The sequence below is a fragment of the Ranitomeya variabilis genome, chromosome 2 (assembly GCF_051348905.1).
Source record: "Ranitomeya variabilis isolate aRanVar5 chromosome 2, aRanVar5.hap1, whole genome shotgun sequence".
In the NCBI taxonomy this organism is placed as follows: Eukaryota; Metazoa; Chordata; class Amphibia; order Anura; family Dendrobatidae; genus Ranitomeya; species Ranitomeya variabilis.
In genome coordinates, this window is record NC_135233.1 from 980,256,510 (window position 1) to 980,282,362 (window position 25,853).

The window sequence follows — 25,853 nt, forward strand, 5'->3', positions numbered from 1 at the left end:
TAAAAAGGCTTTCTATGGCCCACAATTAGAGAGAGAGGTGGCACACCCAGGAGTCAAGACTGGCACACAAGCTGAAAGGGCAATATTACTCTCCCACTGTTTTTTTATGTTTTTTTTTTTTTTATTTTCAGGGAGACTTTAGAAACCAAATAATATTAAAAAAAAAAAAAAAAAAACAAGGCTTTCTATGGCCCACTGAATGAGAGGGACAGAGGTGGCACACCCAGGAGTCAAGACTGGCACACAAGCTGAAATGGCAATATTACTCTCCCACTGTTTTTTTATGTATTTTTTTTTTATTTTCAGGGAGACTTTAGAAACCAAATAATATTAAAAAAAAAAAAAAAAAAGGCTTTCTATGGCCCACTGAATGAGAGGGACAGAGGTGGCACACCCAGGAGTCAAGACTGGCACACAAGCTGAAAGGGCAATATTACTCTCCCACTGTTTTTTTAGGTATTTTTTTTGTTTCAGGGAGACTTTAGAAACCAAATAATATTTAAAAAAAATAAATAAATAAATAGGCTTTCTATAGCCCACTGAATGAGAGATAGCACACACAGCAGTGGCACACAAGCCCTGACTGAGGCCAATATTTTTCTCCCACTGATTGATGTAGTGTTTTTGTGTTGAGGTAGATTTTAGAACACAAATGAAGGAAAAAATAAATAGGCTTTCTATGGCCCACTCAGTGAGAGATGGCACACACAGGGATGGCACTCTAGCAGAAATGCCAATCTTAATCTCCCACAAAAAAAAAAAAAAAAACAGGGACTGTCCTACAATTACTATCTCCCCTGCAGTAATCTCAGCCAGGTATGGCAGGCAGCAATAGGAGTGGACTGATGCACAAATTAAATAAAAAGTGTGGACAAACAAAAAAGATAGCTGTGCAGAAAGGAAGGAACAAGAGGATATGTGCTTTGATAAAAGCAGTTGGTTTCCACAGTGGCGTACACACAGGAATACAGCTATCAGGGAGCCTTCTAGGGCAGCCCAATGAGCTACAGCGCTGAGGGGAAAAAAAAAAAAAAATAGCTTCCACTGTCCCTGCACACCGAAGGTGGTGTTGGACAGTGGAAATCGCTGCAGCACAAGCGGTTTGGTGGTTAGTGGACCCTGCCTAACGCTCTCCCTGATTCTGACGAAGCGGCAGCAACCTCTCCCTAAGCTCAGATCAGCAGCAGTAAGATGGCGGTCGGCGGGAACGCCCCTTTATAGCCCCTGTGACGCCGCAGACAGCAAGCCAATCACTGCAATGCCCTTCTCTAAGATGGTGGGGACCAGGACCTATGTCATCACGCTGCCCACACTCTGCGTTCACCTTCATTGGCTGAGAAATGGCGCTTTTCGCGTCATTGAAACGCGACTTTGGCGCGAAAGTCGCGTACCGCATGGCCGACAAGCACAGGGGTCGGATCGGGTTTCATGAGACGCCGACTTAGCCAAAAGTCGGCGACTTTTGAAAATGATCGACCCGTTTCGCTCAACCCTACTAAAGACTATCCGGTGGCCAGATTGATCATTGAGTTGACCTGAGGTACTGAGTCTCATGAGGTCTGAGTTCTCCATGATTTATTACACCCAATTATCATAGGCAGGGACTTTGTGTTGTTTTTGGACTTGTTGGGGAGTGCGGAGAGGCCTTGATTTGTTGAAGAAGAGATGGGTTGGTACTAAAGATGTCTCACCACAACCAAAGTCTGATGGGTTTCCCTTATATGTAGTAAAGGGGGATCAGGAGGTAGTATCCCCAGAGGCTGACATTCCTGAGATATTGGTGACTGGAAAAAATTTAGGGTCTGCCAAAACATAAAGACCTAACTCTAAAAGAGCTGTTCAATAATGTAATAGTTAAAAACGGCATTGCAAAGGAGCGAGGGACTGAAACCAGATTTCTCTATTTTATTATGAGTGGGGACTTATTGTACCGGGTTACTAAGGATAGAGAGGAAATAGTGGAGAAACTGTTGGTACCAGGACCCTATAGACAGAGGGTCTTGGACATGGCCCATTCCCATATCCTGAGTGGCGATCTGGGTGTGAACTAAAACCCAAGAACAGGTCACTTGTATAATCTTTTAGCCCAGGTGTCACTGGGAAATCCTGATGTATTGCAAGCCCTATCTCACCTACCAGATTACCGCTCCCACCTCTAACTTCTAAAATTCTCTTGTGCCACTAAATATTATAGAGGTTCAGTTTGAGCAAATTACCATGGACTGAGCTGGCCACCTTGTTAAATCTGCTTGCGGGCTTCAATATATATTGGTTGTTTTTGACTGTGCTACATGATACCCAGAAGAGGTTCCGCTATAAGCTCCTCATCAAAAAGCATAGCCCTTGATTTGGTATGCATATTTGCCTGGACAGGACTACCGAAGGAGATCCTGATTAAACAAGGAACCCCTTTACAAGTAGGATGATGAGGGAACTGTGTAAGGACTTGCAAATTACACAACTGAAGACATCAGTTAACCATCCCCAAACAGGGGACCTGTTTAGAAAAGGATGGTGAAGACTAGGACTGCCCCCTTTCTTTTCTATTATTCTCTAACCAAGGAGGTTACACAAGTGTCTGCCGGATTCACTCCATTTGAACTCCTGTATGTCTGACATTTTCAGGGTCTCCTTGATATAGCAAAGGAAACCTGGGAAGTTGAGGTCAATCCCCATCGTAGCATCATAGAGCATGTCACCAGGTGCAGGAGAGGGTTGCGAAAGGTAATGCCCATTGTACAGAAACATCTCCTCCAGGCACAAAAGGCTTAATCCCTGGTCTACAAGTGGTCAGCCAGAGTTAGGCAGTTCAATCCCAAGGAAATAGTCCTCATGTTTATTTCCACAGTAGAGACCTTTGGGCCAAATCACAAGGCCACTATGAGGTGGTAGACAAGCTGGGGGAAATGAACTACATGGTTCAACAACCAGTAAGACAAAAGCCATACCAGGTCTACCACATCAATTTTATCAAGGCATGGTAGATAGGGACCCTCTTCAAACTCCATGCTTGTTGGTTAAGTCAAAAGGTGACATTGAAGGTGTCACCATAGTCAACACACTGTCGAAGGCCCAAAAACAGCAGTATCAAGAATTCCTGCAGCAGAACCGAGAACTGTTCTCAGATTTGCTGGAGTGTACAGTTGTCATAGAACTTGAGGTTCTGATGGAACTCCATGTGCGGGTGAACTTGAAGCTCTACCGAATTCCCAAGACCCGGCAAGATCTTATGTCCAAGGGAATGAAGCGTATACTGAATCTCAGAGTCATTGAGGATTCTAAGAGTGGGTGGTCTAGCCCGATTGTCCTTCTTCCAAAACCCAATGGCAAATGCAGATTTTGTAATGATTATCGGAAACTGAACGAAGTCTCCAAGTGTGGCACATATCCGAAGATGTGCTTAAATGAGCTGATCAAGAAACTTGAGAGGGCAAGATATGTAATCGCCTTAGATCTAACAAAGGAATATTGACAATTTCCTATGTCACATGAAGCCAAGGAGAAGAGTGCTTTCTCTATGCCCGGCTGTTGCTTCTAATATGTCCATATGCCGTTCGGACCGCGTTGAGCTCTGGCTGTCTTTCAGGGGACCATAGACCATATCCTCACATCCCATAAGAATTACACCACGGCATATCTGGACGACATTGTAATGTATAGCGTGAATTTTGAAAGTCATTTGAAAAAGGTCCGTGGTGTTTGATGCTTTCAGGAAGGCGGGGTTTTCTATAAATCAAAAAAAATGTGCCATGGGAAAAGAAGAGGTGAAATACCTAGGATATGTAGGTCACTCAGTATGTGGACACTGGTAGACACATGCTCTTCCACCATGTTGTGGAAACTATAATGCTCATGTATTTGATCCCTTTAGCTTGTATTTTGTGGTTGGCTTCTCTTTCTACCGAGCCACAGGAGACACACCTTTTCTTTGGGTGTTTAAGTTCTGTTTGCTGGCTGCAGTCTGTCTAGCTTAACACAGATATTTTCAATTTTCCACGTATACCTTTCATACTGTCTAACCTATTAGTCTCCAGTGAGGCATAACCTAAATGCTGCCTTATGCTAATAGGGACCATATCAGATGGTGGTGCTGGATTTTGTTACTTGCTGAGTAAGGTTTTCACATTTATGCCATGCTAACCATCCTTTCAGGTCATGTCAGTGCCCAACCTGCGTTGGCAACTTCATCCTCCTCTGCCTTGTGCTTCCACTGAACCCCTACAGTTAGGTGAGAACACCATCAGTAGTGCATCTACCAGCATGTGTTTGTATTCTCACATTTTCCATTTGCTCAGAGGCAACAAAAAGCAGTCCTTGGTGGGAAGTGTATCGCCTGGGTCCTCTGTTTCGTCTGTATCCTCAATATCCCTCCAGCTACGCTCCAGTAATGCTCGTGAGCAGCTTTGAGTGCCACCCTGCTGTGAATGCAGTAGTTACTATTCCTTCCTCCCCCTACACCTCTTCCTCATCCTCTAAAACTGACCCCTAGCGGGACATTTGTGTACCTGGCCACTGCCATTATTGGTACAGGAGCACATCTTTCAAACATGTGTTAGCGCCTGGCCTGATAATGGTGTGAATGTTTCCTGTTCCTCCTACTCTTCCTATTCTACCACTACCTCATCCATCATCGCTTAAAGGTTTTTTTTCTAGAAGGCATAGAAGGGGGATTGTAATGCTGATGATAGCGTCATCAGTGCTTACCATGTTCGTGGAGTGCTTGAAACAGAGCAACACGGTACACACGTCCCGCATGGAGGCCTACTCGTGGTCGTGAAGTGGTGTGGTTCCATAAGGCGACTCACCCATGCATGCTCAAGCTCCTGTATCGCTTTCTGCTGCTCACACAGTCTATCCAGCATGTGCAAGGTGGAGTTTCACCTTGTTATTCCGTCACATATAAGATGGTGAGTGGGAAGGTAGAAGTGAAATTGCAGCACAGACAGGCAAGCAGCAGCAGGCTCAGAACGCCAAAAGCACACACAGACGTTCAGCACTTTCAGCAGCAGCTCTGACATTTCTATGTAATTAAGGAAGCTCTGTAACACCAAATTCAGCACATGCACCAGGGCTTGAGGTTTATCTTTACCAACCACACATCATTTGTTTGTTGTTTGATGCAAATCTACAGTTAATGCGCAGTGTGAAATTATTCCCACAAACAGATGAGTTTCAGAACTGCCTGCTGTAGTTTACTCGTGGCTGTGCTGAAGTTGGTGGAGCAGGTGATACACTTTGAAGGAAGCAAAGTAGGAAGAGGAGGCAATGTGGACAGAGAAACATCCAAAAAAAAACGTACAGTAATCCTCTGTGCTGGAAGGAGATGTACCCAAACACTTTTGTATTTGGGCTTATCTGCCACAATATACAGTGGGTAAAGTATTCAGACCTCTTTAAATGTTTCACTCTTTGTTTCATTGCAGCCATTTGGTAAATTCAAAAAAGTTCATTTATTTCTCATTAACCCCTTTCTGACATTAGACGTACTATCCCGTCGAGGTGGGGTGGGCCCGTATGACCACCGACGGGATAGTACGTCATACGCGATCGGCCGCGCTCACGGGGGGAGCGCGGCCGATCGCGGCCGGGTGTCAGCTGCATATCGCAGCTGACATCCGGCACTATGTGCCAGGAGCGGTCACGGACCGCCCCCGGCACATTAACCCCCGGCACACCGCGATCAAACATGATCGCGGTGTACCGGCGGTATAGGGAAGCATCGCGCAGGGAGGGGGCTCCCTGCGGGCTTCCCTGAGACCCCCGGAGCAACGTGATGTGATCGCGTTGCTCCGAGGGTCTCCTACCTCCCTCCTCGCCGCAGGTCCCGGATCCAAGATGGCCGCGGCATCCGGGTCCTGCAGGGAGGGAGGTGGCTTACCGAGTGCCTGCTCAGAGCAGGCGCTGGTAAGCCTGCAGCCCTGCACAGCAGATCGCAGATCTGACAGAGTGCTGTGCACACTGTCAGATCACCGATCTGTAATGTCCCCCCCTGGGACAAAGTAAAAAAGTTAAAAAAAAATTCTTCACGTGTGTAAAAAAAAAATAAAAAAAAAAAAAAAAAGTCCTAAATAAATTAAAAAAATATATATTTATTATTCCCATAAATACATTTCTTTAGCTAAATGAAAAAAAAACAAACAATAAAAGTACACATATTTAGTATCGCCGCGTCCGTAATGACCCAACCTATAAAACTGCCCCACTAGTTAACCCCTTCAGTAAACACCGTAAGAAAAAAAAAAAAAAGGCAAAAAACAACGCTTTATTATCATACCGCCGAACAAAAGTGGAATAACACGCGATCAAAAAGACTGATATAAATAACCATGGTACCACTGAAAACGTCATCTTGTCCCGCAAAAACGAGCCACCATACAGCATCATCAGCAAAAAAATAAAAAAAGTTATAGTCCTGAGAATAAAGCGATACCAAAATAATTATTTTTTCTATAAAATAGTTTTTATCGTATAAAAGCGCCAAAACATAAAAAAAATGATATAAATGAGATATCGCTGTAATCGTACTGACGAATAAAACTGCTTTATCAATTTTACCAAACGCGGAACGGTATAAACGCCTCCCCCAAAAGAAATTCATGAATAGCTGGTTTTTGATCACTCTGCCTCACAAAAATAGGAATAAAAAGCGATCAAAAAATGTCACGTGTCCGAAAATGTTACCAATAAAAACGTCAACGTCAATGTCAACAAGATCTCACATGACTCTGTGGACTAAAATATGGAAAAATTATAGCTCTCAAAATGTGGTAATTAGTGTTGAGCATTCCGATACCGCAAGTATCGGGTATCGGCCGATACTTGCGGTATCGGAATTCCGATACCGGGATTCCGATACTTGCCACGTATCGGATACCGGAATCGGAAGTTCCAAGATTCAAAATGCAGAAATTCAGCCAATGAGAATGATTCCAAGTGTGGGCACATCCTGTTTAGCATGGAGGGCATGAAACTACTGGCAAGGCTGTGATTGGCTGCTGAAATGATGTCATGATGCAGTTTAAAAGTCGCTGGCGCCATTTTGTGATCACTCTGCTGTGAATTCAGTTAGTGACAGGACGCTGTTTGCTGACTGAGGGACAGTTTAGAGATAGCGATTTGCTTCTTTGTGCTTTCCAAAGGCTAATTTAGCAACCGCTGTGTTCACCTACTATTCACCTTGCTTTTGCCTTGTAGCGCTGTTTTCACAGCGATCTGCAAGGTCTGTGTGTGTGTGTGTGTGAGTGCAGCCCACTCTCTAGTCTGAGTGCAGCCACATAGGCCATCCATAGCTGGTTGTATTCAGTTCAGGGAGGGTGGTTCATTGCCTCATACTGTTCTTTTTTTTTTTTTTTTCAAGTAGTGTAGTCTGCTGCTAATTTATTCAAAAAAATCCTATTAGTGTCTTTCCACCCGTCTCCAGCTAATTTGTGGAAAAACACTACATAGGATAACGTAGAGGAGGGTTTTTGGGCCTTGCAGCGCCGTTTACGTCTGTCTGCACGGTCTCCGTGTGACTGCAGCTCTATCCGTTGTCAGTTCAGCCCCCAAAAAATAAATAAATAATAAAGTTCACCAAACACACCAGTTACACCACTTTACATTTGTGTAGGCCACATTAGCTCATATTAAAGTCTAGTCCACACTTTAGAAAATTAGTGTTTCTTATACCTGTTAGGAGGAGTTGCTCAGGAATAAGCACACAAAGCCGTTAGTACTTTTCTGCTTATCTTTATCAGTCAACCAAGATGAAGAAGGCAGTGAGTAAGGCACGTGGGCGTGGGCGTGGGCGCGGAGCAGGGAGGGGACGTGGGGATTCTGTGCCTGCTGCGGGCACCGGTGACTCATCAGCACCCACTTTCACCAGGCAACAGTCATTCATGTGCAGCTTTGTGTCAGAGCGCCGTACACCGCTGCTGCGTGAAGAACAAATTGAAGCCGTTGTCGGATGGATGGCAGCTAATGCATCAACTTCAATTAGTGCCACATCCTCTCAGACACAGAGCACTGGAGAGCACCCATCTGTCTCTTCACCACCTGCCAAATTGCCCAGGCAGACAGAGAGCCCAGGACAGGAGCCGTCTCTACTTCTGTTCTCTGAATCTCTTGGCTTGGAAACAGGGGGCCAGCCAAGCAGCATTGGAGAAATGGAAGAAGAGGCAGGGTGCAGTGATGCCCAACAGCTTTTTCTGTCTTCCTCTGAAGAGGCGGGTGGGCCAGTGGCTCCGGTCACCACATCGCAGGCCGCATCAGCTGATGATGACACTCAGGTGCCACTTACTGGTGCGTGCTCTGCTGCTGAGACTAGCCAGGAGGAGCAGTTGGGGGCAGAGGGTAGTGTAGATGATGAGGTCCTTGACCCATCTTGGCGTGAGGGACAGGAAGGTGGTGGGAGCAGCTCTGAGGAAGAGATTCCCCGTACGGCCCAAAGAGGGAGAGGGAGGGGGAAGACTGCGGATCCTGCAGCCTCTGCTTTGGCACCCGTTAGGAGCATGTCTCTTCCAAAAGCCAAAAAGGGCGCTCCCAAGACTTGCAGTGCCTGGTCCTTTTTTGACACAGTTGCAGATGACATTTGCTATGTCAGATGCAAGGTGTGTCATCAAAAAGTCAAAAGAGGTCGAAATGTCAGCAACCTCAATACCTCCAACATGTGGAAACATGTGCGCAACAGGCACCCGGCGGAGTTAGAAAAACACACTGAAGAGCTAGGCCAACCAACAGCGGCAGCTACCACCTCTTCAGCTCGTGTTGCCTCTTCCTCTAGCTCACACGCAGCTGGTTCGGCTTCCTCCCAGGATCGCCGTGGAAGAACCTCTGGCCCTGTTGTCCAGAGACCCGCTGTAATTCCACCCGCAGCACCACTTTCCCAGTCATCCACACACTCCCAGCCCATTCTACAGCCATCGGTAGTACAGGCATGGGAGAAAAGGCGGCCTTTCTCGTCAAACCACCCACGAGCACAGGCTCTGACTGCAGGCATTGCCAAACTTCTGTCACTGGAAATGCTGTCATTCAGGCTGGTGGAGACTGACAGCTTCCGTGACTTGATGTCATTGGCAGTCCCACAGTACAATGTGCCCAGCCGCTTTTACTTCAGCAGGCAAGCCGTCCCTGCCCTGCACAAGCATGTGGAGGGACACATAAAACATGCGCTACTGAACGCCGTCAGTAGCAAGGTCCACCTCACCACCGATGCGTGGACCAGTCAACATGGACAGGGGCGATACCTTTCCCTCACTGCCCATTGGGTTAATGTCGTTGACGTGTCCTGCCCACTCCAAGGATTGCAGGAATCCATTCTGTACGCATTGACTCCTCCTCTTACACCAGTTCCTCAGAATCATCGCTGCAGGAGCCGTCACAGTCCACCTCCACATGGACCCGTGATGAACGTGTACCTGTTACGACCGACATGAGCACAGCCGTGGCCAAACGTCAACAGGCCGTCTTGAAATTAATTTTTTTGGGGAATTGTAGCCACACAGCGCAGGAGCTCTGGAATGCCATCAAGCAGGAGAGCGATGTGTGGTTTGTGCCAGCGAATCTCCAGCCAGGCATGGTAGTGTGTGATAATGGCCGAAATCTGGTGGCAGCTCTGGGCCTCGGCAACCTCACTCACATCCCATGTCTGGCACATGTGCTCAATTTGGTCGTGCAGAGCTTTTTGAGGGACTATCCGGATCTTGATGCACTGCTGCACAAGGTCCGCCTAGAGTGTGCTCACTTGCGGCGTTCCAGCACGGCAAAAGCGCGCATTGCGGCTCTGCAGCGCCGACACCGCCTGCCGGAACATCGCATCATATGTGACCTACCTACCAGGTGGAATTCCACGTTACATATGTTGGAGCGGTTGTGTGAGCAGCAGCAAGCTGTAATGGAGTACCAGCTGCTTCAGGCGCAAAGAAGTCGCAGTCAGCGCTGTACAGACTTCACAACCACAGAGTGGGCCACTATGAATGACGTCTGCCAGGTTTTGCGTCCCTTTGATTATTCCACGCGGATGGCGAGTGCAGATGATGCACTAGTCAGCATGACTGTCCCCCTTATCTGCCTGCTTGAAAAATCACTGCAAGCGCTAAGGGATGATGTTGTGGAAGAGGTGGAGGATGAGGATTCACCATTTCCATCATCTTCTGGACAGTCAGCGCCACGTGGTTCCTCACAAACGCGTAGGCAGGGGACAGTTTGTGAGGAGGATGAGGAGGAGTCAATGGAGGAGGAAGACATCCGTCCAGAGGAGGGAGTTACCGAATTGTCCAGTACTCAGTGTGTACAGCGAGGGTGGGGTGATGACGAGCGGGCAGAGATCACGCCTCCAGCAGGGGACAGCGTTTCTTGGGCAGTTGGCAGTCTGCAGCACATGGTGGATTACATGCTGCAGTGCCTGAGAAACGACCGCCGCATCGCCCACATTCTCAACATGTCTGATTATTGGGTGTTCACCCTCCTCGATCCTCGCTACCGGGACAACGTAGAAAGCCTCATCACACCGTTGAACAGGGAGCGAAAAATGCGGGAGTACCAAGACACACTGGTCAATTCCATCATCTTCTCCATTCCAACTGAGAGAAGTGCTGCTAGTGCATTCCAAAGCGGCTCAGTGCGTCCAGGCAGTGGTGGAGGCTCTGCACAAAGAGGGAGCAGAAGCAGTGCCTCTGCCCAAGGCAAGACCAGTATGGCCCAACTGTGGCACAGTTTTCTGTGCCCCCCACAAAAGTCTACACCATCACAGACGGCTCCAGTCAGCAGGAGGCAACGGTTCCGTCAGATGGTGACAGACTACATGTCTTGCCCTCTTGCTGTACTCCCAGACGGCTCTTCCCCTTTCAAGTTTTGGGTCTCAAAGCTGGATACATGGCCAGAGCTAAGCCAGTATGCATTGGAGGTGCTGTCTTGCCCTGCGGCCAGTGTATTATCGGAACGTGTCTTTAGTGCTGCAGGTGGTGTACTAACTGACCGTCGCATGCGACTATCCTCCGATAACGTTGACCGGCTTACTTTCCTGAAAATGAACAAGGCCTGGATCTCGCAGGAATTTGCCACTCCTCCTCCTGATTAAATAATTAGGTCACTGTATACGTTATCCAGGTCTCCTGTTGTGTTCATCTTTCTACCACCTGAACTTAAATTCCTGGGCTCCAACACCGCCAGTTGAGGCTCAGAAGTGCCGTCTGCACAGTCAAAACATACGACCCAGTGTTATTGGGTTTCAGTAACGTCACCTGATCCCCAGCTGTGTAGCCGGCAATGTGTCATGCGACCGCCACGCTGACACAACAACTGAAATGTAAGGGAATCTGTCCCCCCCCCCCAAGGCGTTTGTTACTAAAAGAGCCACCTTGTGCAGCAGTAATGCTGCACAAGGAAAAGGTAGCTATTTTGGTTTAGCTCCTTGCACACGCAGAACTTAACACTTATAAAATGTGTCCACTGATACCGTAAAACCGTCCCGGAGGTGGGACTTTCCTTCGTAATATGACGCAGCACAGCCGTCATTCCTACCCCCCCCCGGCGCCGCGCCCCGGCTCCTCAGCGTTGTTTGATTCCGTCCCGGAGCCTGCGCTGTTATGTTATCCCGTGGCCAGGCACACTTAGCGCTGCCCGTCTTCTGGCATCATTTGGTGTCAGGATGGCTGCGCCTGTGCGGCCGCGCTGGCCGAGAGCCCGCCTCGCAGTGTCTTCTGATTTAATCCCACTGGGGGCCTGGGATCCATGGACATGCGCAGTGCATATCTGAACCTCCACCTCTCACTCATCTCCCTATGGCTTCTTCAGACTGTTCGGTGTCAGCTGGTCCCTAATAGCATGCCACGGCCGTGACACCGCACAGTCTTAAGAAGCCGTAGGGAGGGGAGTGAGAGGCGAGGATATGCACTGCGCATGGCCATGGATCCCAGGCCCCCAGTGGGATAAAATCAGAAGACACTGCGAGGCGGGCTCTCGGCCAGCGCGGCCGCACAGGCGCAGCCAGCCTGACACCAAATGATGTCAGAAGATGGGCAGCGCTAAGTGTGCCTGGCCAAGGGATAACATAACAGCGCAGGCTCCGGGACGGAATCAAACTACGCTGAGGAGCCGGGGCGCGGCGCCGGGGGGGTAGGAATGACGGCTGTGCTGCGTCATATTACGAAGGAAAGTCCCACCTCCGGGACGGTTTCACGGTTTCAGGGGACACATTTTATAAGTGTTTAGTTCTGTGTTTGCAAGGAGCATGATGAATGAGCCACCTTTTCCTTTTGCATCTTTTGTGCTGCACAAGCTGGCTCTTTCAGCTACAAACGCCTTGGGGGGGGTTAAAGGTTCCCTTTCGACTTTCTCAGGCTTCGGCCTACATTGTGTTCCTCTGCTTTTCCACCTGTCCCTGGGCTCCAACACCGCTAGTTGCCGTCCAGAAGTGCTGTCCGCACAGTCCCAACAGTCGCTCCTCTGTTATTGGGGTTCAGTAAAGTCAGCTGTTCCCCAGCTGTGTGTGTGGCAATCCCTCCTACCTCCTCCACCTCCTCCTCCTCCACCTGTCCCTGGGCTCCAACACCGCTAGTTGCCGTCCAGAAGTGCTGTCCGCACAGTCCCAACAGTCGCTCCTCTGTTATTGGGGTTCAGTAACGTCAGCTGTTCCCCTGCTGTGTGTGTGGCAATCCCTCCTATCTCCTCCACCTCCACCTTCCCCTCCTGTCCCTGGGCTCCAACACCGCTAGTTGTTGCCTGGTAGTGCTGTGCGCACAGTCAACAGTCCCTCCTCTGTTATTGGGGTTCAGTAACGTCAGCTGTTCCCCTGCTGTGTGTGTGGCAATCCCTCCTACCTCCTCCTACCTCCTCCTCCTCCACCTGTCCCTGGGCTCCAACACCGCTAGTTGTTGCCTGGTAGTGCTGTGCGCACAGTCAACAGTCCCTCCTCTGTTATTAGGGTTCAGTAATGTCAGCTGTTCCCCTGCTGTGTGTGTGGCAATCCCTCCTACCTCCTCCACCTCCTCCTCCTCCACCTGTCCCTGGGCTCCAACACCGCTAGTTGCCGTCCAGAAGTGCTGTCCGCACAGTCCCAACAGTCGCTCCTCTGTTATTGGGGTTCAGTAACGTCAGCTGTTCCCCAGCTGTGTGTGTGGCAATCCCTCCTACCTCCTCCACCTCTTCCTCCTCCACCTGTCCCTGGGCTCCAACACCGCTAGTTGCCGTCCAGAAGTGCTGTCCGCACAGTCCCAACAGTCGCTCCTCTGTTATTGGGGTTCAGTAACGTCAGCTGTTCCCCAGCTGTGTGTGTGGCAATCCCTCCTACCTCCTCCTACCTCCTCCTCCTCCACCTGTCCCTGGGCTCCAACACCGCTAGTTGTTGCCTGGTAGTGCTGTGCGCACAGTCAACAGTCCCTCCTCTGTTATTGGGGTTCAGTAACGTCAGCTGTTCCCCAGCTGTGTGTGTGGCAATCCCTCCTATCTCCTCCACCTCCACCTCCCCCTCCTGTCCCTGGGCTCCAACACCGCTAGTTGTTGCCTGGTAGTGCTGTGCGCACAGTCAACAGTCCCTCCTCTGTTATTGGGGTTCAGTAACGTCAGCTGTTCCCCAGCTGTGTGTGTGGCAATCCCTCTTACCTCCTCCACCTCCTCCTCCTCTACCTGTCCCTGGGCTCCAACACCGCTAGTTGCCGTCCAGAAGTGCTGTCCACACAGTCCCAACAGTCGCTCCTCTGTTATTGGGGTTCAGTAACGTCAGCTGTTCCCCAGCTGTGTGTGTGGCAATCCCTCCTACCTCCTCCTACCTCCTCCTCCTCCACCTGTCCCTGGGCTCCAACACCGCTAGTTGTTGCCTGGTAGTGCTGTGCGCACAGTCAACAGTCCCTCTTCTGTTATTGGGGTTCAGTAACGTCAGCTGTTCCCCTGCTGTGTGTGTGGCAATCCCTCCTACCTCCTCCACCTCCTCCTCCTCTACCTGTCCCTGGGCTCCAACACCGCTAGTTGCTGTCCAGAAGTGCTGTCCGCACAGTCCCAACAGTCGCTCCTCTGTTATTGGGGTTCAGTAACGTCAGCTGTTCCCCAGCTGTGTGTGTGGCAATCCCTCCTACCTCCTCCTACCTCCTCCTCCTCCACCTGTCCCTGGGCTCCAACACCGCTAGTTGTTGCCTGGTAGTGCTGTGCGCACAGTCAACAGTCCCTCTTCTGTTATTGGGGTTCAGTAACGTCAGCTGTTCCCCTGCTGTGTGTGTGGCAATCCCTCCTACCTCCTCCACCTCCTCCTCCTCCACCTGTCCCTGGGCTCCAACACCGCTAGTTGCCGTCCAGAAGTGCTGTCCGCACAGTCCCAACAGTCGCTCCTCTGTTATTGGGGTTCAGTAACGTCAGCTGTTCCCCTGCTGTGTGTGTGGCAATCCCTCCTATCTCCTCCACCTCCACCTCCCCCTCCTGTCCCTGGGCTCCAACACCGCTAGTTGTTGCCTGGTAGTGCTGTGCGCACAGTCAACAGTCCCTCCTCTGTTTTTGGGGTTCAGTAACGTCAGCTGTTCCCCAGCTGTGTGTGTGGCAATCCCTCCTACCTCCTCCTACCTCCTCCTCCTCCACCTGTCCCTGGCCTCCAACACCGCTAGTTGTTGCCTGGTAGTGCTGTACGCACAGTCCCAACAGTCCCTCCTCTGTTATTGGGCTTCAGTAACGTCAGCTGTTCCCCTGCTGTGTGTGTGGCAATCCCTCCTACCTCCTCCTACCTCCTCCTCCTCCACCTGTCCCTGGGCTCCAACACCGCTAGTTGCCGTCCAGAAGTGCTGTCCGCACAGAGCCAAACACCTCGCCAATGTGTTAGTGGGGTTCAGCACCGCCAGCTGTTCCCCTGCTGTGCAGCCGGCAACGTGTACTGCGACCGCCACGCAGGCACAACAAGTTAAATTTAAGGGAACCTGTCCCCCCCCCCAGGCGTTTGTTACTGAAGGAGCCACCTTGTGCAGCAGTAATGATGCAAAGGGAAAAAGTGCCTCTTTTCGTGGTGCTCCTTGCACATGCTGATCCTAACACTTATGAAAGGTGTCCCCTCCTACCGTGATACCGTCCGGTTGGTGGAACTTTCCTTTGTGATGTGACGCAGCACAGCCGTCATTCTTACCCCCTTGGCGCCGTGCGCCGCCTCCTCAGCGTTGTTTGAATCAGTCCCGGAGCCTGCGCTGTTAGGTTAGCCCTTGGCCATGCACACATTTTGCGCTGCCCGTCTTCTGACATCATTTGGTGTCAGGCTGGCTGCGCCTGTGCGGCCGCGCTGGCCGAGAGCCCGCCTCGTACTGTCTTTTGATTTAATCCCACTGGGGGCCTGAGATCCATGGACATGCGCAGTGCATATCTGAACCTCCACCTCTCACTCATCTCCCTACGGCTTCTTCAAACTGTGCGGTGTCAGCTGGTCCCTAATAGCATGCCACGGCCGTGACACCGCACAGTCAGAAGAAGCCGTAGGGAGATGAGTGAGAGGTGGAGGTTCAGATATGCACTGCGCATGTCCATGGATCTCAGGCCCCCAGTGGGATTAAATCAGAACACAGTACGAGGCGGGCTCTCGGCCAGCGCGGCCGCACAGGCGCAGCCAGCCTGACACCAAATGATGTCAGAAGATGGGCAGCGCAAAATGTGTGCATGGCCAAGGGCTAACCTAACAGCGCAGGCTCCGGGACTGATTCAAACAACGCTGAGGAGGCGGCGCACGGCGCCAAGGGGGTAAGAATGACGGCTGTGCTGCGTCACATCACAAAGGAAAGTTCCACCTACCGGACGGTATCACGGTAGGAGGGGACACTTTTTATAAGTGTTAGGTTCAGCATGTGCAAGGACCATAATTAAAAGAGCTAAGTTTACCTTTTCCAGCATTAGTGCTGTACACGATGGCTCTTTCAGCTACAAACGCCTGGGGGGGGGTTAAAGTTTCCCTTTCAACTTGCTCCAGTGCAGGCTTCGGCCTACACTCTGCTCCCTCTCCTCCTCCTGCTGACCCTGGGCTCTAACACCGCCAGTTGGGGCCCAGATGTGCTAGCTGCACAGAGCCAAACACCAGCCAATGTGTCAGTGGGGTTCAGCACCGCCAGCTGTTCCCCTGCTGTGTAGCCGGCAACGTGTCCTGCAACAGCCACGCAGACACAAGAACTGAAATTGAAGGAAACCTGTCCCCCCTCCCCCAGGCGTTTTTACGTTTTACAGCCACCTTGTACGACAGTAATGCTGCATGTGTGCAAGGTGGCTCAGAAACTTAATCTCCTTGCCCATGTTGAAGTGAACACGTCTAAAAATGAGTCCTCTGCGACCATTAAAACGTCCCTCAGGTGTGATTTTCCTTTGTATTGACACGCAACAAGCTCCTTGGTAGCACTGCCCGTCTTCTGATATCATTGTTTGGCTGCCAGCGCCTCTGCGGCCGCCTTGCCCCACACAACGCCCCTCGGTGTCTTATTTATTTGGACTGCGAGGGTGTGATTGATGGGCATGAATGGTGCATTTCTTCGCCTGTCCCTCATCTCCTTCCGCCTTCCTCAGACTGTGCGGCTTCATGGCCGCGGCATGCGATAAGGGATCAGCTGACGCCGCACAGTCTGCAGCGGGTGTAAGGACCCGAGTGCAAGAGGCGAACATATGTGCTGCGCCAGGCCATGAATCACAGCCCCGCAGTGTTTTAACAATGTTAAGACACCACGGGGCTGGGATTCATGGTCATCGCGAACCGCAGCGGCCGACATTAAATGAGGTCAGAAGATGGGCAGCGCTAACAGACAGCGCTAGGCCAGGGGATAACACGACAGCGCAGACTCCTGTACAGCAAATAACAACGCTCAGGAGGCTGAACCCAGCACCAAGGTGGGATTCTTGACATCTGTGCTGCGTCTCATTACAAAGGGAACTCGCGCCTCCAACACAGTTTGACTGTATAAAGGGCTAAATGTTATACGTGTTTCATTCAGCGTGTGCAAGGAGCAAAATTAAAAGAGCAACCTTTGACTTGTGCAGCACTACTGCTGCATAAGCTGTGGCTCTTCTACTTTGTAACCCCTCTTGCCCTCTTGCTGTACTCCCAGACGGCTCTTCCCCTTTCAAGTTTTGGGTCTCAAAGCTGGATACATGGCCAGAGCTAAGCCAGTATGCATTGGAGGTGCTGTCTTGCCCTGCGGCCAGTGTATTATCGGAACGTGTCTTTAGTGCTGCAGGTGGTGTACTAACTGACCGTCGCATGCGACTATCCTCCGATAACGTTGACCGGCTTACTTTCCTGAAAATGAACAAGGCCTGGATCTCGCAGGAATTTGCCACTCCTCCTCCTGATTAAATAATTAGGTCACTGTATACGTTATCCAGGTCTCCTGTTGTGTTCATCTTTCTACCACCTGAACTTAAATTCCTGGGCTCAAACACCGCCAGTTGAGGCTCAGAAGTGCCGTCTGCACAGTCAAAACATACGACCCAGTGTTATTGGGTTTCAGTAACGTCACCTGATCCCCAGCTGTGTAGCCGGCAATGTGTCATGCGACCGCCACGCTGACACAACAACTGAAATGTAAGGGAATCTGTCCCCCCCCCCCCAAGGCGTTTGTTACTAAAAGAGCCACCTTGTGCAGCAGTAATGCTGCACAAGGAAAAGGTAGCTATTTTGGTTTAGCTCCTTGCACACGCAGAACTTAACACTTATAAAATGTGTCCACTGATACCGTAAAACCGTCCCGGAGGTGGGACTTTCCTTCGTAATATGACGCAGCACAGCCGTCATTCCTACCCCCCCGGCGCCGCGCCCCGGCTCCTCAGCGTTGTTTGATTCCGTCCCGGAGCCTGCGCTGTTATGTTATCCCGTGGCCAGGCACACTTAGCGCTGCCCGTCTTCTGGCATCATTTGGTGTCAGGATGGCTGCGCCTGTGCGGCCGCGCTGGCCGAGAGCCCGCCTCGCAGTGTCTTCTGATTTAATCCCACTGGGGGCCTGGGATCCATGGACATGCGCAGTGCATATCTGAACCTCCACCTCTCACTCATCTCCCTATGGCTTCTTCAGACTGTTCGGTGTCAGCTGGTCCCTAATAGCATGCCACGGCCGTGACACCGCACGGTCTTAAGAAGCCGTAGGGAGGGGAGTGAGAGGCGAGGATATGCACTGCGCATGGCCATGGATCCCAGGCCCCCAGTGGGATAAAATCAGAAGACACTGCGAGGCGGGCTCTCGGCCAGCGCGGCCGCACAGGCGCAGCCAGCCTGACACCAAATGATGTCAGAAGATGGGCAGCGCTAAGTGTGCCTGGCCACGGGATAACATAACAGCGCAGGCTCCGGGACGGAATCAAACTATGCTGAGGAGCCGGGGCGCGGCGCCGGGGGGGTAGGAATGACGGCTGTGCTGCGTCATATTACGAAGGAAAGTCCCACCTCCGGGACGGTTTCACGGTTTCAGGGGACACATTTTATAAGTGTTTAGTTCTGTGTTTGCAAGGAGCATGATGAATGAGCCACCTTTTCCTTTTGCATCTTTTGTGCTGCACAAGCTGGCTCTTTCAGCTACAAACGCCTTGGGGGGGGGGGTTAAAGGTTCCCTTTCGACTTTCTCAGGCTTCGGCCTACATTGTGTTCCTCTGCTTTTCCACCTGTCCCTGGGCTCCAACACCGCTAGTTGCCGTCCAGAAGTGCTGTCCGCACAGTCCCAACAGTCGCTCCTCTGTTATTGGGGTTCAGTAAAGTCAGCTGTTCCCCAGCTGTGTGTGTGGCAATCCCTCCTACCTCCTCCACCTCCTCCTCCTCCACCTGTCCCTGGGCTCCAACACCGCTAGTTGCCGTCCAGAAGTGCTGTCCGCACAGTCCCAACAGTCGCTCCTCTGTTATTGGGGTTCAGTAACGTCAGCTGTTCCCCTGCTGTGTGTGTGGCAATCCCTCCTATCTCCTCCACCTCCACCTTCCCCTCCTGTCCCTGGGCTCCAACACCGCTAGTTGTTGCCTGGTAGTGCTGTGCGCACAGTCAACAGTCCCTCCTCTGTTATTGGGGTTCAGTAACGTCAGCTGTTCCCCTGCTGTGTGTGTGGCAATCCCTCCTACCTCCTCCTACCTCCTCCTCCTCCACCTGTCCCTGGGCTCCAACACCGCTAGTTGTTGCCTGGTAGTGCTGTGCGCACAGTCAACAGTCCCTCCTCTGTTATTAGGGTTCAGTAATGTCAGCTGTTCCCCTGCTGTGTGTGTGGCAATCCCTCCTACCTCCTCCACCTCCTCCTCCTCCACCTGTCCCTGGGCTCCAACACCGCTAGTTGCCGTCCAGAAGTGCTGTCCGCACAGTCCCAACAGTCGCTCCTCTGTTATTGGGGTTCAGTAACGTCAGCTGTTCCCCAGCTGTGTGTGTGGCAATCCCTCCTACCTCCTCCACCTCTTCCTCCTCCACCTGTCCCTGGGCTCCAACACCGCTAGTTGCCGTCCAGAAGTGCTGTCCGCACAGTCCCAACAGTCGCTCCTCTGTTATTGGGGTTCAGTAACGTCAGCTGTTCCCCAGCTGTGTGTGTGGCAATCCCTCCTACCTCCTCCTACCTCCTCCTCCTCCACCTGTCCCTGGGCTCCAACACCGCTAGTTGTTGCCTGGTAGTGCTGTGCGCACAGTCAACAGTCCCTCCTCTGTTATTGGGGTTCAGTAACGTCAGCTGTTCCCCAGCTGTGTGTGTGGCAATCCCTCCTATCTCCTCCACCTCCACCTCCCCTTCCTGTCCCTGGGCTCCAACACCGCTAGTTGTTGCCTGGTAGTGCTGTGCGCACAGTCAACAGTCCCTCCTCTGTTATTGGGGTTCAGTAACGTCAGCTGTTCCCCAGCTGTGTGTGTGGCAATCCCTCTTACCTCCTCCACCTCCTCCTCCTCTACCTGTCCCTGGGCTCCAACACCGCTAGTTGCCGTCCAGAAGTGCTGTCCGCACAGTCCCAACAGTCGCTCCTCTGTTATTGGGGTTCAGTAACGTCAGCTGTTCCCCAGCTGTGTGTGTGGCAATCCCTCCTACCTCCTCCTACCTCCTCCTCCTCCACCTGTCCCTGGGCTCCAACACCGCTAGTTGTTGCCTGGTAGTGCTGTGCGCACAGTCAACAGTCCCTCTTCTGTTATTGGGGTTCAGTAACGTCAGCTGTTCCCCTGCTGTGTGTGTGGCAATCCCTCCTACCTCCTCCACCTCCTCCTCCTCTACCTGTCCCTGGGCTCCAACACCGCTAGTTGCCGTCCAGAAGTGCTGTCCGCACAGTCCCAACAGTCGCTCCTCTGTTATTGGGGTTCAGTAACGTCAGCTGTTCCCCAGCTGTGTGTGTGGCAATCCCTCCTACCTCCTCCTACCTCCTCCTACCTCCTCCTCCTCCACCTGTCCCTGGGCTCCAACACCGCTAGTTGTTGCCTGGTAGTGCTGTGCGCACAGTCAACAGTCCCTCTTCTGTTATTGGGGTTCAGTAACGTCAGCTGTTCCCCTGCTGTGTGTGTGGCAATCCCTCCTACCTCCTCCACCTCCTCCTCCTCCACCTGTCCCTGGGCTCCAACACCGCTAGTTGCCGTCCAGAAGTGCTGTCCGCACAGTCCCAACAGTCGCTCCTCTGTTATTGGGGTTCAGTAACGTCAGCTGTTCCCCTGCTGTGTGTGTGGCAATCCCTCCTATCTCCTCCACCTCCACCTCCCCCTCCTGTCCCTGGGCTCCAACACCGCTAGTTGTTGCCTGGTAGTGCTGTGCGCACAGTCAACAGTCCCTCCTCTGTTATTGGGGTTCAGTAACGTCAGCTGTTCCCCAGCTGTGTGTGTGGCAATCCCTCCTACCTCCTCCTACCTCCTCCTCCTCCACCTGTCCCTGGCCTCCAACACCGCTAGTTGTTGCCTGGTAGTGCTGTACGCACAGTCCCAACAGTCCCTCCTCTGTTATTGGGGTTCAGTAACATCAGCTGTTCCCCTGCTGTGTGTGTGGCAATCCCTCCTACCTCCTCCTACCTCCTCCTCCTCCACCTGTCCCTGGGCTCCAACACCGCTAGTTGCCGTCCAGAAGTGCTGTCCGCACAGAGCCAAACACCTCGCCAATGTGTTAGTGGGGTTCAGCACCGCCAGCTGTTCCCCTGCTGTGCAGCCGGCAACGTGTACTGCGACCGCCACGCAGGCACAACAAGTTAAATTTAAGGGAACCTGTCCCCCCCCCCCCAGGCGTTTGTTACTGAAGGAGCCACCTTGTGCAGCAGTAATGATGCAATGGGAAAAAGTGCCTCTTTTCGTGGTGCTCCTTGCACATGCTGATCCTAACACTTATGAAAAGTGTCCCCTCCTACCGTGATACCGTCCGGTTGGTGGAACTTTCCTTTGTGATGTGACGCAGCACAGCCGTCATTCTTACCCCCTTGGCGCCGTGCGCCGCCTCCTCAGCGTTGTTTGAATCAGTCCCGGAGCCTGCGCTGTTAGGTTAGCCCTTGGCCATGCACACATTTTGCGCTGCCCGTCTTCTGACATCATTTGGTGTCAGGCTGGCTGCGCCTGTGCGGCCGCGCTGGCCGAGAGCCCGCCTCGTACTGTCTTCTGATTTAATCCCACTGGGGGCCTGAGATCCATGGACATGCGCAGTGCATATCTGAACCTCCACCTCTCACTCATCTCCCTACGGCTTCTTCAAACTGTGCGGTGTCAGCTGGTCCCTAATAGCATGCCACGGCCGTGACACCGCACAGTTAGAAGAAGCCGTAGGGAGATGAGTGAGAGGTGGAGGTTCAGATATGCACTGCGCATGTCCATGGATCTCAGGCCCCCAGTGGGATTAAATCAGAACACAGTACGAGGCGGGCTCTCGGCCAGCGCGGCCGCACAGGCGCAGCCAGCCTGACACCAAATGATGTCAGAAGATGGGCAGCGCAAAATGTGTGCATGGCCAAGGGCTAACCTAACAGCGCAGGCTCCGGGACTGATTCAAACAACGCTGAGGAGGCGGCGCACGGCGCCAAGGGGGTAAGAATGACGGCTGTGCTGCGTCACATCACAAAGGAAAGTTCCACCTACCGGACGGTATCACGGTAGGAGGGGACACTTTTTATAAGTGTTAGGTTCAGCATGTGCAAGGACCATAATTAAAAGAGCTAAGTTTACCTTTTCCAGCATTAGTGCTGTACACGATGGCTCTTTCAGCTACAAACGCCTGGGGGGGGGTTAAAGTTTCCCTTTCAACTTGCTCCAGTGCAGGCTTCGGCCTACACTCTGCTCCCTCTCCTCCTCCTGCTGACCCTGGGCTCTAACACCGCCAGTTGGGGCCCAGATGTGCTAGCTGCACAGAGCCAAACACCAGCCAATGTGTCAGTGGGGTTCAGCACCGCCAGCTGTTCCCCTGCTGTGTAGCCGGCAACGTGTCCTGCAACAGCCACGCAGACACAAGAACTGAAATTGAAGGAAACCTGTCCCCCCTCCCCCAGGCGTTTTTACGTTTTACAGCCACCTTGTACGACAGTAATGCTGCATGTGTGCAAGGTGGCTCAGAAACTTAATCTCCTTGCCCATGTTGAAGTGAACACGTCTAAAAATGAGTCCTCTGCGACCATTAAAACGTCCCTCAGGTGTGATTTTCCTTTGTATTGACACGCAACAAGCTCCTTGGTAGCACTGCCCGTCTTCTGATATCATTGTTTGGCTGCCAGCGCCTCTGCGGCCGCCTTGCCCCACACAACGCCCCTCGGTGTCTTATTTATTTGGACTGCGAGGGTGTGATTGATGGGCATGAATGGTGCATTTCTTCGCCTGTCCCTCATCTCCTTCCGCCTTCCTCAGACTGTGCGGCTTCATGGCCGCGGCATGCGATAAGGGATCAGCTGACGCCGCACAGTCTGCAGCGGGTGTAAGGACCCGAGTGCAAGAGGCGAACATATGTGCTGCGCCAGGCCATGAATCACAGCCCCGCAGTGTTTTAACAATGTTAAGACATCACGGGGCTGGGATTCATGGTCATCGCGAACCGCAGCGGCCGACATTAAATGAGGTCAGAAGATGGGCAGCGCTAACAGCGCTAGGCCAGGGGATAACACGACAGCGCAGACTCCTGTACAGCAAATAACAACGCTCAGGAGGCTGAACCCAGCACCAAGGTGGGATTCTTGACATCTGTGCTGCGTCTCATTACAAAGGGAACTCGCGCCTCCAACACAGTTTGACTGTATAAAGGGCTAAATGTTATACGTGTTTCATTCAGCGTGTGCAAGGAGCAAAATTAAAAGAGCAACCTTTGACTTGTGCAGCACTACTGCTGCATAAGCTGTGGCTCTTCTACTTTGTAACCCCTGAGGGGGGGTTAAAGGTTACCTTTGAAATTGGTTCAATTAGGCTTCGGCCTACACTCTGCTCCCCCTGCAGAGCCCGGGCTCCAACACCGCCAGTTGGGGCCCGGTACTGCTAGCTGCACAGAGAAAAACACCAGCCAATGTGTCAGTGGGGTTCAGCACCGCCAGCTGTTCCCCTGCTGTGCAGCCGGCAACGTGTCCTGCAACAGCCACACAGGCACAACAGACCCAAAGCTGCCGCCAGTGCAGGCTTCGGCCCACACTCTGCTCCATCTCCTCCTCCTGCTAACCCCGGGCTCTAACACCGCCAGTTGGGGCCCGGTACTGCTAGCTGCACAGAGAAAAACACCAGCCAATGTGTCAGTGGGGTTCAGCACCGCCAGCTGTTCCCCTGCTGTGCAGCCGGCATCGTGTCCTGCAAAAGCCACGCAGACACAAGAACTGAAATTGAAGGGAACCTGTCCCCCCTCCCCCAGGCGTTTGTACGTTTTACAGCCACCTTGTACAGCGGTAATGCTGCATGTGTGCAAGGTGGCTCATAAACGTATTCTCCTCGCACATGTGGAACTGAAAACACGTCTGAAATGTGTCCTCTGTGTGACCATTTAACCGTCCCGGTGGTGTGACTTTCCTTTGTAATGACACGCTGCAACCCCCTTGGTAGCGCTGCCCGTCTTCTGGCATCATTGTTTGGCTGCCTGCGCCTCTGCGGCCGCCCTGACCCACACAACGCCCCTCGGTGTCTTATTTATTGGGACTGCGAGGGTGTGATTGATGGGCATGAGCAGTGCATCAGTTCGCCTGTCCCTCATCTCCTTCCGCCTTCTTCAGACTGTGCGGCTTCATGGCCGTGGCATGCGATAAGGGATCAGCTGACGCCGCACAGTCTGCAGCGGGTGTAAGGACCCGAGTGCGAGAGGCGAACATATGTGCTGCGCCAGGCCATGAATCACAGCCCCGCAGTGTTTTAACAATGTTAAGACACCGCGGGGCTGGGATTCATGGTCATCGCGAACCGCAGCGGCCGACATTAAATGAGGTCAGAAGATGGGCAGCGCTAACAGCGCTAGGCCAGGGGATAACACGACAGCGCAGACTCCTGTACAGCAAATAACAACGCTCAGGAGGCTGCACCCAGCACCAAGGTGGGATTCTTGACATCTGTGCTGCGTCTCATTACAAAGGGAACTCGCGCCTCCAACACAGTTTGACTGTATAAAGGGCTAAATGTTATACGTGTTTCATTCAGCGTGTGCAAGGAGCAAAATTAAAAGAGCAACCTTTGACTTGTGCAGCACTACTGCTGCATAAGCTGTGGCTCTTCTACTTTGTAACCCCTGAGGGGGGTTAAAGGTTACCTTTGAAATTGGTTCAATTAGGCTTCGGCCTACACTCTGCTCCCCCTGCAGAGCCCGGGCTCCAACACCGCCAGTTGGGGCCCGGTGTTGTGAATTTGGATTCTGGGCTCCCCCGGTGGCTACTGGTGGAATTGAACTGGTGTCTTCATCTTCTCTGTTCACCTGTTCCCATCAAGATGTGGGAGTCGCTATATAACCTTGCTGCTCTGTTAGTTGCTTGCCGGTCAACAATGTTATCAGAAGCCTCTCTGTGCTTGTTCCTGCTCCTAGACAACTACTAGATAAGTTGGACTCTTGTCCATGTTTGTTTTTGCATTTTTGTTCCAGTTCACAGCTGTAGTTTCGTTACTGTGTCTGGAATGCTCTTGTGAACAGGAATTGCCACTCTGGTGTTATGAGTTAATGCCAGAGTTTTAAAGTAATTTCTGGATGGTGTTTTGATAGGGTTTTTAGCTGACCATGAAAGTGTCCTTTCTGTCTTCTGCTATGTAGTAAGTGGACCTCAAATTTGCTAAACCTATTTTCATACTACGTTTGTTATTTCATCTTGATTCACCGCCAATACATGTGGGGGGCCTCTGTCTCCTTTCGGGGTATTTCTCTAGAGGTGAGCTAGGACTAATATTTTCCTCTGCTAGTTTTATTTAGTCCTCCGGCTGGTGCTGGGCATCTAGAATCAACGTAGGCATGCTACCCGGCCACTGCTAGTTGTGCGTTAGGTTTAGTTCATGGTCAGCTCAGTTTCCATCTTCCAAGAGCTAGTTCCTATATATGCTGATGCTATGATCTCTTGCCATTGAGATCATGACAGTTTGACCGGCCCACTAAAGGGTTAAAATCCTTGGCTGAGAAAGGAGAGAAATAAGTAGTCTGCTGAAAATTTTTTTTTTTTTTTTTTTTCTCTCCTTTGAATGGCTCTGTGTTCACCTGTTTGCAATGGATCTTCAGAGTGTAACTGCAGGTTTGAATAATCTCGCCACGAAGGTACAAAATTTGCAAGATTTTGTTTGTCATGCACCTGTATCTGAGCCGAGAATTCCTTTGCCGGAATTTTTCTCGGGGAATAGATCTGGGTTTCAGAATTTTCGAAATAATTGCAAATTATTTTTGTCCCTGAAATCTCGCTCTGCCGGAGATCCTGCACAGCAGGTCAGGATTGTGATTTCCTTGCTCCGGGGCGACCCTCAAGACTGGGCTTTTTCATTGACACAAGGGGATCCTGCGTTGCTCAATGTGGATGCGTTTTTTCTGGCCTTGGGGTTGCTTTATGA